This window comes from Gadus chalcogrammus, chromosome 3 (genome assembly GCF_026213295.1).
Source record: "Gadus chalcogrammus isolate NIFS_2021 chromosome 3, NIFS_Gcha_1.0, whole genome shotgun sequence".
In the NCBI taxonomy this organism is placed as follows: Eukaryota; Metazoa; Chordata; class Actinopteri; order Gadiformes; family Gadidae; genus Gadus; species Gadus chalcogrammus.
Window position 1 is genome coordinate 20,690,456 of NC_079414.1, and position 12,140 is coordinate 20,702,595.

A 12,140-nucleotide genomic window follows, 5' to 3' on the forward strand; every position below is an offset into this window, starting at 1 on the left:
CCTGTAGCAGGTTCCTTCCAGGCTCTCTGCAGCATTCAATCCCTCACTCTCAGCGCCTCAAACATAGTCCACATGCCTTTCGTTGCAGTGGAGCTCCCAGTCACCACCTCCCAGGGGTGGTCTCTGTCCTGCCTCAACCCACTGTCGCACCGGTTGTGTGACCATGTCCTGCTCCTGTTGTGTCTGCCACTCTGCGTTCTGCGGCAGACTGGTCCGGCCCCCTCGTGCATGGGGCATGTCTGCTCCTCGATACGCAGCTCTCTCTCACGCGCTTCTCTCCGCTCACAGTACTGGCAACCTCCCAGTGCGCAGGGGCGGCGGGAAAAGGCATCGGCGTTGGCCTGGCTGGCTCCTTTGTACCACCAGGAAGACATAGGACTGCAGCGAGCAACTTGGCCCTCTGGTTCTCTGAAGGACATCAGCCACTGCAGTGCCGAATGATCTGTCCTGACAGTGAAGGGCCGGCCACACAGGTAGTACTTGAAGGGCTTTATCGCCGCCACCATGGCGAGGAGCTCTCGGTGCGTGACGCAATAGCGGTGCTCAGCCTTGTTGAAGGTTTTGCTGAAATACGCCACAACTCTCCTCCCCTCTTGCCCCGCCTGAGCCAGCACTGCACCCATGCCCATGTCGCTGGCATCTGTGTCGAGAGTAAACTGCAACCCGTCCCGGGGGGTGAGGACGGGGGCCTCAGTCAGTGCCTTCTGGAGGGAGTTGAAGGCTTGTTGGCCCTGTGGCGTCCAGGTGAAGTCCCTGTCCTTCTGCAGCAGGTGGTTCAGGGGGGCAGCTGTGCAGGAGAAACCTTGCACAAACTTCCCGTACTATGAGGCCAGGCCGAGGAAGCTCTTCAGCTGTCGTTGGTCAGTGGGTGTCGGCCAGTCTCTCACTGCATGCACTTTCTCCTCCAGTGTGCTGATGCCTTCTCCCCGCAGTCTGTGACCTAAGAACTCCACCTCCTTCCTCATGAAGCTGCACTTATTCGGGTGTAGACTACAAACATGATTAACTATGGTCAGGGATGTTCGTTACTGTCTAGACAGGGTCCAATAAATAGTGAACTTCATCACAGCCTCACCGAAGCGCCTACAGTGCTTAATGCAAACGCAACAAATCGCAACAAAAAACGCCTGCAGAAATTATCTGACACCCACTGGTTTCAGCATTATTCAAGTCTACAGTAGCCTATGTCTTCTGTCATTGATCAATATGAGGACATTTTAACCACGATGGTTGATTAAAATCAGAGGGAGACAGCAAGGGCAGCTCGAAAGCAACCTCCCACACAAGAGCAATGGAATCCTTTGATTTTATTATATGCCTTGTGACGTGGCGTTTGATTGGTTCATTTCTGCTGCGCATGCATTTTTGGAATTTTAAATTGCTGCAATAAATTATGTTGTTGTTGACTGCTAACATGTCTCTATCTTTGCTGTTTAAATCTAACAGTAGTCTATGAGTAATATATCGGCGGTAACCACTGTTTTCAGTTGTGAAATTGTGCCAGCTGGGCATTCCGTGGTATTGGATGTGTTTTAATATAACACATCCAATACACAGAATGTCCGCTGGTGACGCCACTGAGGCTATAGTAGGCTAACGATGCTCTTAGCATCCTACGAGTACTCCTGGAGTCCTCGTTAGCTACGAGCATTTCCACGACGTTCGTTACCAACGATGCTTTCGGAAAACGGTGCGAAAAATGTACGATGCTCGTACGACGCACTTTACGACCCACTTAGGCTAACGATGCTTTCAAGAAAACTGGGCCCAGGAGTACCAAAATAAAAGCATGGAATTGTAAAGTAGAATCAACAAATAAAAGCATACAGGCAGCGATAATCTGTTATTAAGACCCCTTTTTAAGTGTTACTCACAAACAATTATGTAAAAGAAAATGGATTTGGAGCAATTCGATTTTTCTTAGGATGGACTAACAAATCTCGAATCTAGAAGTCTCACATCACTCAGTGTCCATTGGGTTTTCCCTGTCCGACAATATGTGTCTTGGTATTGCCTCCTTTTAAGTTAAAAAGAGCATTAATGGGTAAAGGCGAACAATTAGATCTTGAAGGGTTTTCCCTTACAACATCCTAAAGAAACCCTTATGGTGATTTTATGCCACACACTCTTTTTTAAAGTAGAAATATTATAGACATAGTAAATGAGTTCCAGACATGTTTTTTAAGATGTTTGCTGGAAATAGCTTATAGGAAAAAAAGATTGGACTGCCGCCGAGCTCCCCCCAGCCGGGGCTGCCGGACTGCCGCCGAGTTCCCCCCGCCGGAGCTGCCGGACTGCCGCAGAGTTCCCCCCGCCGGAGAGGCCGGACTGCCACTGAAGCTCCCCCGCCGGAGCTGCCGCCATCTTCGGCGGCAGTCCGGCACGTTGGATTTGTGAGTGACGTAATTGTGACGGCTGGAGTCTGGATATTACAGGGAGCGGAGGAGAGTCTCAGGTGGTCGTAGAAGCCGCTCTGGATGAGAGTAAATGGCAGTGATTGAGTGACACTCTGCTGAATGTATTTTATAGAGAGAGAGGGAGAGGGAGAGGGAGAGAGAATGCCAGTATGAAACTGGCTTGGATCCACATTGTCTTTGTTGTAAAGCACAGGAGAAGTGTGATTATTTCGCCATCTCGTTAACGTGGAAACTGTTCCCCAATGACTTGCTTTGCAAACGTGACATTAGACCGGTAAAATTTGGCTGTGCTTGTATTTTGGGAATTTGAAATTGCTGCAATACATTTTTTTGTTGACTTCCAACATTCTCTGTCTTTGCTGTTTAAATAAAAAAATTGTCTACGAGTAATATATCGGCGCAACCACAGTTTTTTTCTGGAGCCGGACTGTGCCTACTATGGAATACTGGCGGCACCCTTGATTAGAATTTCCAGTATTCAAAATTGACTGCAGCCTAATGCAGAACACAACATATTCTAGACCAAAGCAAGTTCTGAAATAATGCCTTAATTCACAACCAGATTCATAGAATGGTGAGATCGTATGTAATTCAATGTTTGCAGCTATAAATTGACCAGTAAAGGATTTTATAATGCACAAAATAAATGTCAAGAAGTCGCTAATTTACTTTATTAGAAGCAAATCACAAATTCGGTGGCTTTGGTATTTTTTTACATAGAACAGCCGCTGAATGAGAAGGTAAAAACTAGTTCCTCCATGCCGTCACAGGTAGATCCATACTTTGGATTCTGACATTCTAATGGTGTTGGCCAGTACTCTATCCATGACTGCTCCCCTAGAAAATACTCATACCTGTGTAAAAAGCAAAGGGAACAACACATTTGTCAACATTCATCACGTTATCAAACCCAACTTCCCATTACAAATGTATAATATCAAATGTTTCTCTCATGAAATGTTGAAAGAACAGTATTTTCATTTAGCCTTTCTTATGGAAGTAAATCTGTGCCATCGGATTTTGAAATTAAAAAGCCATTGAATTCAAAGCACTGAATCTTTATGCATTGAAATAACATATCTGGATTTTTTGCCTCTGAATTTAACTCAATAAATTACAAATACAATTAGGCCTACAATAATAATCGATCCTAGATGCTAGACGCGGTCAAGCTAGGGGAGCGAGCGGGTGTAACACAGAATTCTGAGACCCACTGAAAATTGTGAACCCAGGGGGCGCTGCTGCACATTTTCTGCAACAGGCACGAGTTTGCAACGTAGACAGGCATAAAGACGTTCACATGCACAAGCTTAAAACTGTACGTTTGTATCGTCATCGATCACTCGGATTGGGGGCATTCATTTTGTGACACTGGACGCACGTTAAGTGTCTGGAGCTAAACGATTGATATGCCTCTGTGGTGGCATAACAAGAGCGCAACAAGCGCGCAGAGCCAACACTATTCCGCATTGAGACATGAGGATGACAAATTAAAAACAGGTTGCTGTCTGGCGCTTCTTTCCGAGGCAGGCCATGCTTCCAATGGAACTACAAGCTGCTGCCGCTTCAGTTAGCCAATACTGTCGGCTCTTCGCTCTCATTCCACAGCAGGCAGCGAGCTTCAGATCGGCCCAGCATCACATCAAAAGTTGCCAAAGAGACCGCCCTTTGGGAACTTTGGGATCGCCCCAAATTGGTGCCCTAATAAATTGTGCTCCTTAACCCACTACATTACCCTTAAGCTGCATGTAAATCCAGCGAAGTCACTGCAATCACACACACACTCAACATACAGGCATTAGTTCATTGTTTATTTCATAGCCTACATAATAATTAACATATGTATCAAGAAAGAAAGAACCAGCGAGTGACGCTCTTATTCCCGCTCTCCTTGCTTGACCGCAATCTAACATCTAGGATGGATTGCTCTTCCTTTGGTCCCCGCATGTTAACACTGAATTTCATGCATTGAATTTTGCAGGTGACTTTGGCATGTTGAATTTGGGGACGATGAAAATATTTAAGTAGAATTTTCATAATTGAAAAATAAAGGTGAAAATTATGTGTTGAAAAATGTAAAGAGTTAATTTAGCGACAAAAAATCCAGACGTTATTTCAATGCATAAATACTCAATGCTTTGAATTCAATGGCTTTTTATTTTCAAAATCCGATTGCACAGATTTACTTCCATATTTTCTTTTAAAAGACCCAGAAAGGCTGCTTTTAGAAGTTTACCACTGTCGGTGGAAGTGCTTAAAACCAGGAAGACATTCCACCATGGGTCCGTATGGTCCGCCAGTATTCACTGAATGTCGATTGTTTAATCAATCAATGAACGCTTTGTTGCAAGATGTGCTAATTTGCATAAAGTAAACTGAAGTTCAACGTTTGGTTGGGCAGAGCCGTACAGCTGACTCTTTAACTTGTTTGATTTGGTTATTGAAATGCACATGATTTATTTATTGAGCCAACTTTGATTGACTAAGAGAATTTGACTCGAATTATTAGTCCATTCAAATATTAGGGTACAGCTCCTACACCACTGGGGGTCATCCCTATGTTCCCCGGGTCCTATGTTCCCCGGGTACTATGTTCCCCGGGTTCTATGTTCCCCGCTCGGGGAACATAGGACCCTTTTTTTTAAAAAAGTCCTATGTTCCCCGTTTTTCCCAAAAAGGGTCCTATGTTCCCCTGTAGCCATACATACCGGGGAGCATAGGACCCTTTTTTGGAAAAGCGGGGAACATAGGACCCTTTTCTGGGAAAAGGGTCCTATGTTCCCCGCAATCTATCAATCTTTAAAATGTTTAAACTTTGACGCGACATTAGCGTGATGACAGCCAATAATGAATGAATGCAGGCGTGCGTGTGTGCATCCATCTGTTTAAACCTGCAAACTAAACACACATCAATTCTGATAGAGATGGCACCTCCCAAATATATATTTTTTGATGTATATATATCTGGAAAAAGAGGTGAAGGGGTTGCTGCTATATTAAAAAATGTATTTCAGGGGAAACGGATGTTATTTCCTGATCTTCCATCATTCGAATACCTTTGTGCTGTATTGAAGTGATCCCCCAGAGTTCTCCTAGCCTATTAATAATTCACAGGCCACCCAGATACTCTGCACATTTTTTCGATTACTTTAAAGAATTATTGTCTAGCATCTCCACCGACTTTGACTTTGAGTTATAACTGGTGACTTAAATTTTTATACTGAATGACAAGTGTGCAAAAAACCTTTTTACCATTTTGGACACATTTGAACTGTCTCAACATGTAAAAGAGTCTACTCATTGTAAGGGGCACACTCTAGACCTGGTAATCACAAAGGGCCTCAATGTTTCTGATCTCTCACTGTCTGACCCCTTTTGCATTTTCTTTAATATATATTTTATTCCCGACATACAGACCAAGTCAAATACTGTGAAAAACGGTATATCAATGAACATTCTAACGTACTTTTTTAAAAAGGCCATCTCCTTGCTACCACCTCTCAACCCATGTTCTGCTGATGATCTTGTAGATAACTTTAATTTGAAAAATTTGAAAGTTGTAGATGTCATTGCACCTTATAAAAAAAGATTTCCAGAAAGCAAAAGGCACCCCGGAGAAAAGCTGCTTCTGTAACAGCCCAGAAAAAAGAATGCAGGAAGGTTGCACGCATCTGGCATAAAACAAAACTTCGTATTCGTCATGACATATATAAAGAGAGCCTCTGTGCCTACATTTTAGAATTAAAAAGTGCCACCTGATCTCCATTCCACACAGAAATGCATTGAATTTGCAGCATTTTATACTGATAAAATTGAAGGCATCAGATGCTCAATCAATATCTCCACTTCAAATAAAATGCTGGTCTACCACCTTGTGCAGCTAAAGTAACGTGGCAATGATGAAATACTTTAATGTCATAGACTCAAACTCTTGTGGAAACAGTGACACAATTAAAGCCATCCACCTGTTGCCTTGATACTTTACCTACCAACCTCTTTAAGAATGTTTTTGACTGCCTAGCAATAGACATATTGCGAATAGTTAAAGGGATACTTCACCCATTCAGAACCGGCGTTCTATCATATAAAATCGCTATTGTAATATAAAAAATAAGTTTTTTTCCCTCAGTCTAACCGAGTCTTTCCTTGGCCCAGCTTTCCTGCTCTAATTTTCTCCCGAGATGACGTCAAATGATGCGTTTGACGTCATCTCGGGAGAACTTTGCTTACCTGCTAGAAGGGCCGAGGACTACAACCCACTGGTTCCGCAAATTTGGAACCCACCAATAAGGAATGAGGGGGGGCGGGAGCTCGCGTACGAGATATAAACCTAATGTCCGCCATGTTTCTACACCGGGAGAACAAATTTGCAATGTGAAAAAGCCGAAGTGGATTTTGAAAATCTATTCCGGGATTTGGACATTCAGGGCTATTTCTACGAGCCAGAATGCAGCCAGGAAGAATTGACACCAATAGAGGAGGAGGCTGCTGCGGCGGGTGCAGCTGAACAAGCTTTGCCTACTGCCAGGGAGCCGGAGCGCGCCGGTTTGCTCTGTTCGCCCAGAGCCCCTGTGCTGCAGCGAATTTCAGCAATGCCAGTTTCTTCTAGAACAAATGGCTTAATCTGGCGAGGATGGGGCCAGTGGCACAAAAAGTGGGTATGCACTATATGCGGCGCATAGGGGCGCCGCACCAGAGGGTGCACCAAAGCGATGGAAGTAAAATTATTTGAGTCTGCATTTTCTGTATTTAACAGCGTTTGTGTACATGATATGATGATCAATAACAGAGGAACGTCACTGATAAGGCGCCCCCCCCGCTCCTTCGCCTCCCTCCCCCCCTCGGCGCTCCAGTGGGCGCCCCCTCGACTACGCCCTGGAGGCAAGCGCCAGAGTGGCTTCATTTGAACCGTATTGTCATCTGATGACACGTACCTCAATATGGAGAGTCAGAGAAGAAAGTCCTCGGGGTCACAAAATAGAAAAAGAAAGATTGGGAAGGTTGTTTTTATGTCAGTGTATCAAGAGGAGGCTTGTAAATATACAGGTTAGCTAAATCTACTACTAGTAAAACAACAGGTTACTGTTGTCTTGCAACTGTGTACTGATCAGAATGGAGCCTACAATCTAACGGATCATAACAAGAAAAATAAAGGAACTTGTTTGTGTTTTTTTTTTTTTACTTCAATCTCTATGCAAGTCTTTGTTTTATGTCATTGACCCAGTAAAAACGGAGTTATAAAGTTGATACTTTATAACTCTGTTAATAATCCAAAAGTTAATAAATTAATAATCCCAAAAAAAAAAAAAAGATTATTATCATATCTGAATCGAGACTGAATCGTTCTACACAGTATTACGATGGATCGAAGAATCGATTATTTTTCCCACCCCTATTGGTTACTGTACTCCAACAGTTCTAACAGAGTCTATTGTTTTGCATGTAAGCTTTTTGGTGAAGCTAGAGTTGCTGACACGCGCCTTGTGGTGGGGTATAATAACTGGCAGTGTCTTTCAAAGATACTGAAGCACCATGAAACAAGTGGTTACCACATAAATGCTTATCTGATATGGAAAGAATTGGCATCCCGCTTATCCCTAGGTAAAACTATTGATAGCGAATTGCAGAGAGCCTGTTGACTCGAGTGATCGACTGCATACTCTTCCTTGCAGAAAGAAACCTGCCACTGAGGGGGACTGTGAAGATGTGAACGGCATCTTCACTGTGTTAACATGTTTTAAAAGATTCACGTGTTCCTGTCCGGCTGTTAGGCTGCAGCTGTGGCAAATAGATCAATTGAGCCACACCCTTTCTGGTGCTCCAGAGTTCTAGACTGGAGGGCGGCTTGAGTTGTGCAAGTGACTCAACTGTTGTGGTATTGTTTTTAGGTAAAAATATGTTTTTACCAACAACATTGCGCGTTGAGGAAACTCTTTTTCACAGGGACAAAATGCACAGTTAGGAAATCCTAGAAATGGAAATTTTCTGGGTATCCTTGATCTCTTATAGCACGGTATGATGTTACACTGGCAGAGCATCTGAGAAAGGCTGCCTCTAAAAAAAACACCGGATATCTGTCCTGGTGCACTCAAAATTAATTTTTGGATTCAATATCAGAGTGTGTTTTAGGTCAAATTTGTGCCCAGATCAAAGAGGGGTGGGGGGGGGCGCCTGCTATGTGTCTGCATACCCCCCAGAAAGTAGGCAGTTGCGCCCCTGGATGGGGCCATGTGTGTAACCTCTCACCCAGGCTTTACGCCTCATCTGAACGGTTGGGTATTGGATACATATTTCCGGACCCAGAAAGGGAACTGGAAACGCCAGCCACAGCCAGCCGGGAGAAACAGACGTCTGAGCATAGAGTAAGTGTTTGTTTTTTTACTAACACATTGGCTTCAATCGTTTTGAGTCCCCGGGAACATGACCATGTAGTTATGCGAAAGTAGCCGATCCTTTTGGCAGTGCATAGGCTACGTTATGTTAGCTTGCAGTCTGTGTAATGCTGTATAGTTCGAGGCATAATTTCTATTTTGCTTTGCTAATGTTGTTCTCTTTCTTTCTTACGCCTCGTGCCCAGTGCACCGTCAGTCAACGGACGTGGGAAGGCGTGGCTGACGGATGGGGGAGTAGTCTTTGCAGATGCATCCGTCAGCCAATCAAATCGGTTCGCCGGGTTCTTCCCGCTTCTTCCTGCTTGTTGCGAGGCAAGCTGACCCGCTTTCCCGCTTTCCAGTATCGTCAGAGCCCGAGTCGCGTCACAGTGCTTACATTTGCATACGCGATCTGATTGGATGACGAAACCGTTGCTGCCGAAAAAGTTGAACATTTTTCAACTTTCTGACGGTGGCGAACGCTCCAACTGAACGGACGGATCCACAATGCATTGCGCGTCCGTCCCCATTCAAAGTCAATGGGCAACGGACAACTGACGGAGGTAGTGGGCACGGGGCGTTAGACAGTATCAGCTTCCTGTGTTGTCGAGGCCATCAGAGCTAATTACCAAGCACAAGATGGGCAGTACCGTGGCTACCAGGAGACAGATGCTCAAGATGAGCTGTGGCTATTTTGACTATTTTTGAGACACAATATCAACAAGCACTGTCAATTTGAGGAAATGCGTTCTAACTACATTCAAAAGAAACACTCTCAGAGCAACATTGACAAAAAAAAGATGTGTATAAAGCTGTAACTGAACTGATATATCCAAGGGCAACATCACGTTTTGAAGTTCCCACTCTATCCCACTGATTGGTTTTGTCCAAATAGGTTGTAGCAATAACCGGCAGAGACATTCTGGCCACGTTCTGCTCTCCGCAGCCAGATGGCTGTTTGATTAGACTGCTCATATATGATCCATCGAGGACCTTCTCGACAAGCATCTGCACACCTCCTACACAGTACATAACACACACACAGCACCCATGCACACACAAACAAACACAGAAAAATGACAGATGTTAAGATTCTCACCAACAATAGTTGAGGGCAGAGCTATTGAGAGAGCTCAAAAACTTCAACAAGTTAATGATCCTTGAACGTCACGTGGTTCACACGTGACGTTCAGGGACGTTTGAATCTGATTTCAATGTGTAAATACAGAGACGAAAGACTGGGATTTTTGGTAAGAATGAGTCATAAATGCATCGATTTACAATATTTATACAGCACAACGACAACAACAATGTGTTACAGAACAGATAAAATTAGCTAACTTGTTGACAAAAGGAACATTACCTTGCTTAAAGTGTGCAATGCTGTTTATTGCTTTGAATAATTTACTTTTTAATTTTGTTAATTTTGTTAATCTTTGGTAAAGTCAAGAGCATTGCCATCCAAATGTTTATTGATATATTTAGAGAGAGGGGAAGGGAAGGAATGTTTCAAAATTATGATTACATGGTTCATTCATGGTTGTTTCAGTAATCCCATGGTTACTAAGGGCCTAACTAATATAAATAAGTTAATGACTAATATTATAGTGATATGTACAATTTTGGAATTGGCCAGAAGGAGACTGACTGGTCAATAGTGACAATGGACTTGCGGCAGCAGCGAGACGATACTAATTGTGTTGTCTTTAGGAGATCCATTGCAAATAATCTGAATTAAATTAATCTTTATGGTGACAATTCTTGACAGGGTTCCCAAGCTTCCTGGAAAACCCTGATTTTATAAATGTTGTTTTCTAGTCATGGAAAATGCCCAAATTGATGACATAGAACTAGAACACGTCATTGAAAAATGCGAAGTTACAAAAAAAGAAATTCACCCACCCACTAGGTTCTCAAGTTGTCTCTGAAAGGTAATGAGCCAGCTTGCAACGCTTTTCTTCCAAAACGACCCATACCAACATTTTACCCCCCAATTGACTGTTCAAAGAAACAGCAATATGTATTATATGTTACGCAAGTCAATGTTCTGTCTTGCCCAAGCAAAATGGATGAGATCTATTTTATTCATTTACATTTAGGGCATTTAGCAGACGCTTTTATCCAAAACGACTTACAATAAGTACATTTGTCATAAGAAGTGTAACAATATATCGCTGTCAGTACAGAAAGGATGTTCATAGAACCAAGTGCAAGTACAACAATCGCTAGGCTAACCAATTCCCCGTGTCACAGCCAGGGCCGGCCCTGACCAATTTGGCGCCCTAGGCAAGATTTTTGCTGGCGCCCCCTACCCCGTTGGATCGCACACTAAATTTGACTACCAATGTTCATAAACTCAGAGAAGCTACAAAGCTTTGTCTTTGAGACTCTTTGATTTTGGATAGAAAATTAAACACACGAAACGTATTACAAACCAAGTAACAAGCAATGAATCACTCATACAATAAGTATGCACAAAATACTGCAAAGAAATGCATGATGTTTACAAAAGGCATTCATAAGCAAAATAATAGATAGAGTTCAGATTCAAATGATTGTAAATACAATTAAATGTAGTATGGTTTATCTAGTTTGGTTCTAACCAGAGATTAAACAAGCACTCAACTGAAGTGTAAAAAAAATACAAAATTAGGGCTGTGCAGAGGTAGACGGGACAGCAGCACCTGATGCTGTGTCACTGGGGGTGGTACTGAAATATTTTAAAAGTGCATCTGAAGGGAGAAGAGAAGTATATGTGACAACTGCATGTTACATTTTAATAAAAAAAAGAGATGCTTGGTGTGCTATACATGAGACTAATATAGACTAATGAAAATGTGATGAGATTCATTCAATTTTATTGTCATTGCAATGCAATTCAGTCTAACCACAGTGCAAAAAACAGTAAAGTGCAATGAAATGAATGTATATATAGCCTATGAATGAAATGTGAAAGCTAAGGTGTGAAATATTAACATTAATACACTTTAACTGCACACTCTTGACCCCGCCCCCCTCACAGAGGGCAGGTACAGAGCAACGAGCCAGGCAGGCACCAAGAAAAAAGGCTTCTCCATTATTTAATAGCCTTTGCTATGACTATGTTGCTGTGGGATTAAATAATATTTCGAAATAATAGTAGTAATGGTAATTTAATAAAAAAAATTTTTTTTTTTTTTTTTCTCCCCCCGTTTTCGGTGCCCCCCGCGGATGACGGCGCCCCAAGCATTTGCCTATACTGCCTATGCCTAGGGCCGGGTCTGGTCACAGCAATGATAGCAGCTACTGCAGTTGCTACACAGTTAAATACTATAATACAATACAATACAACACAATACAATACAGTGTACAA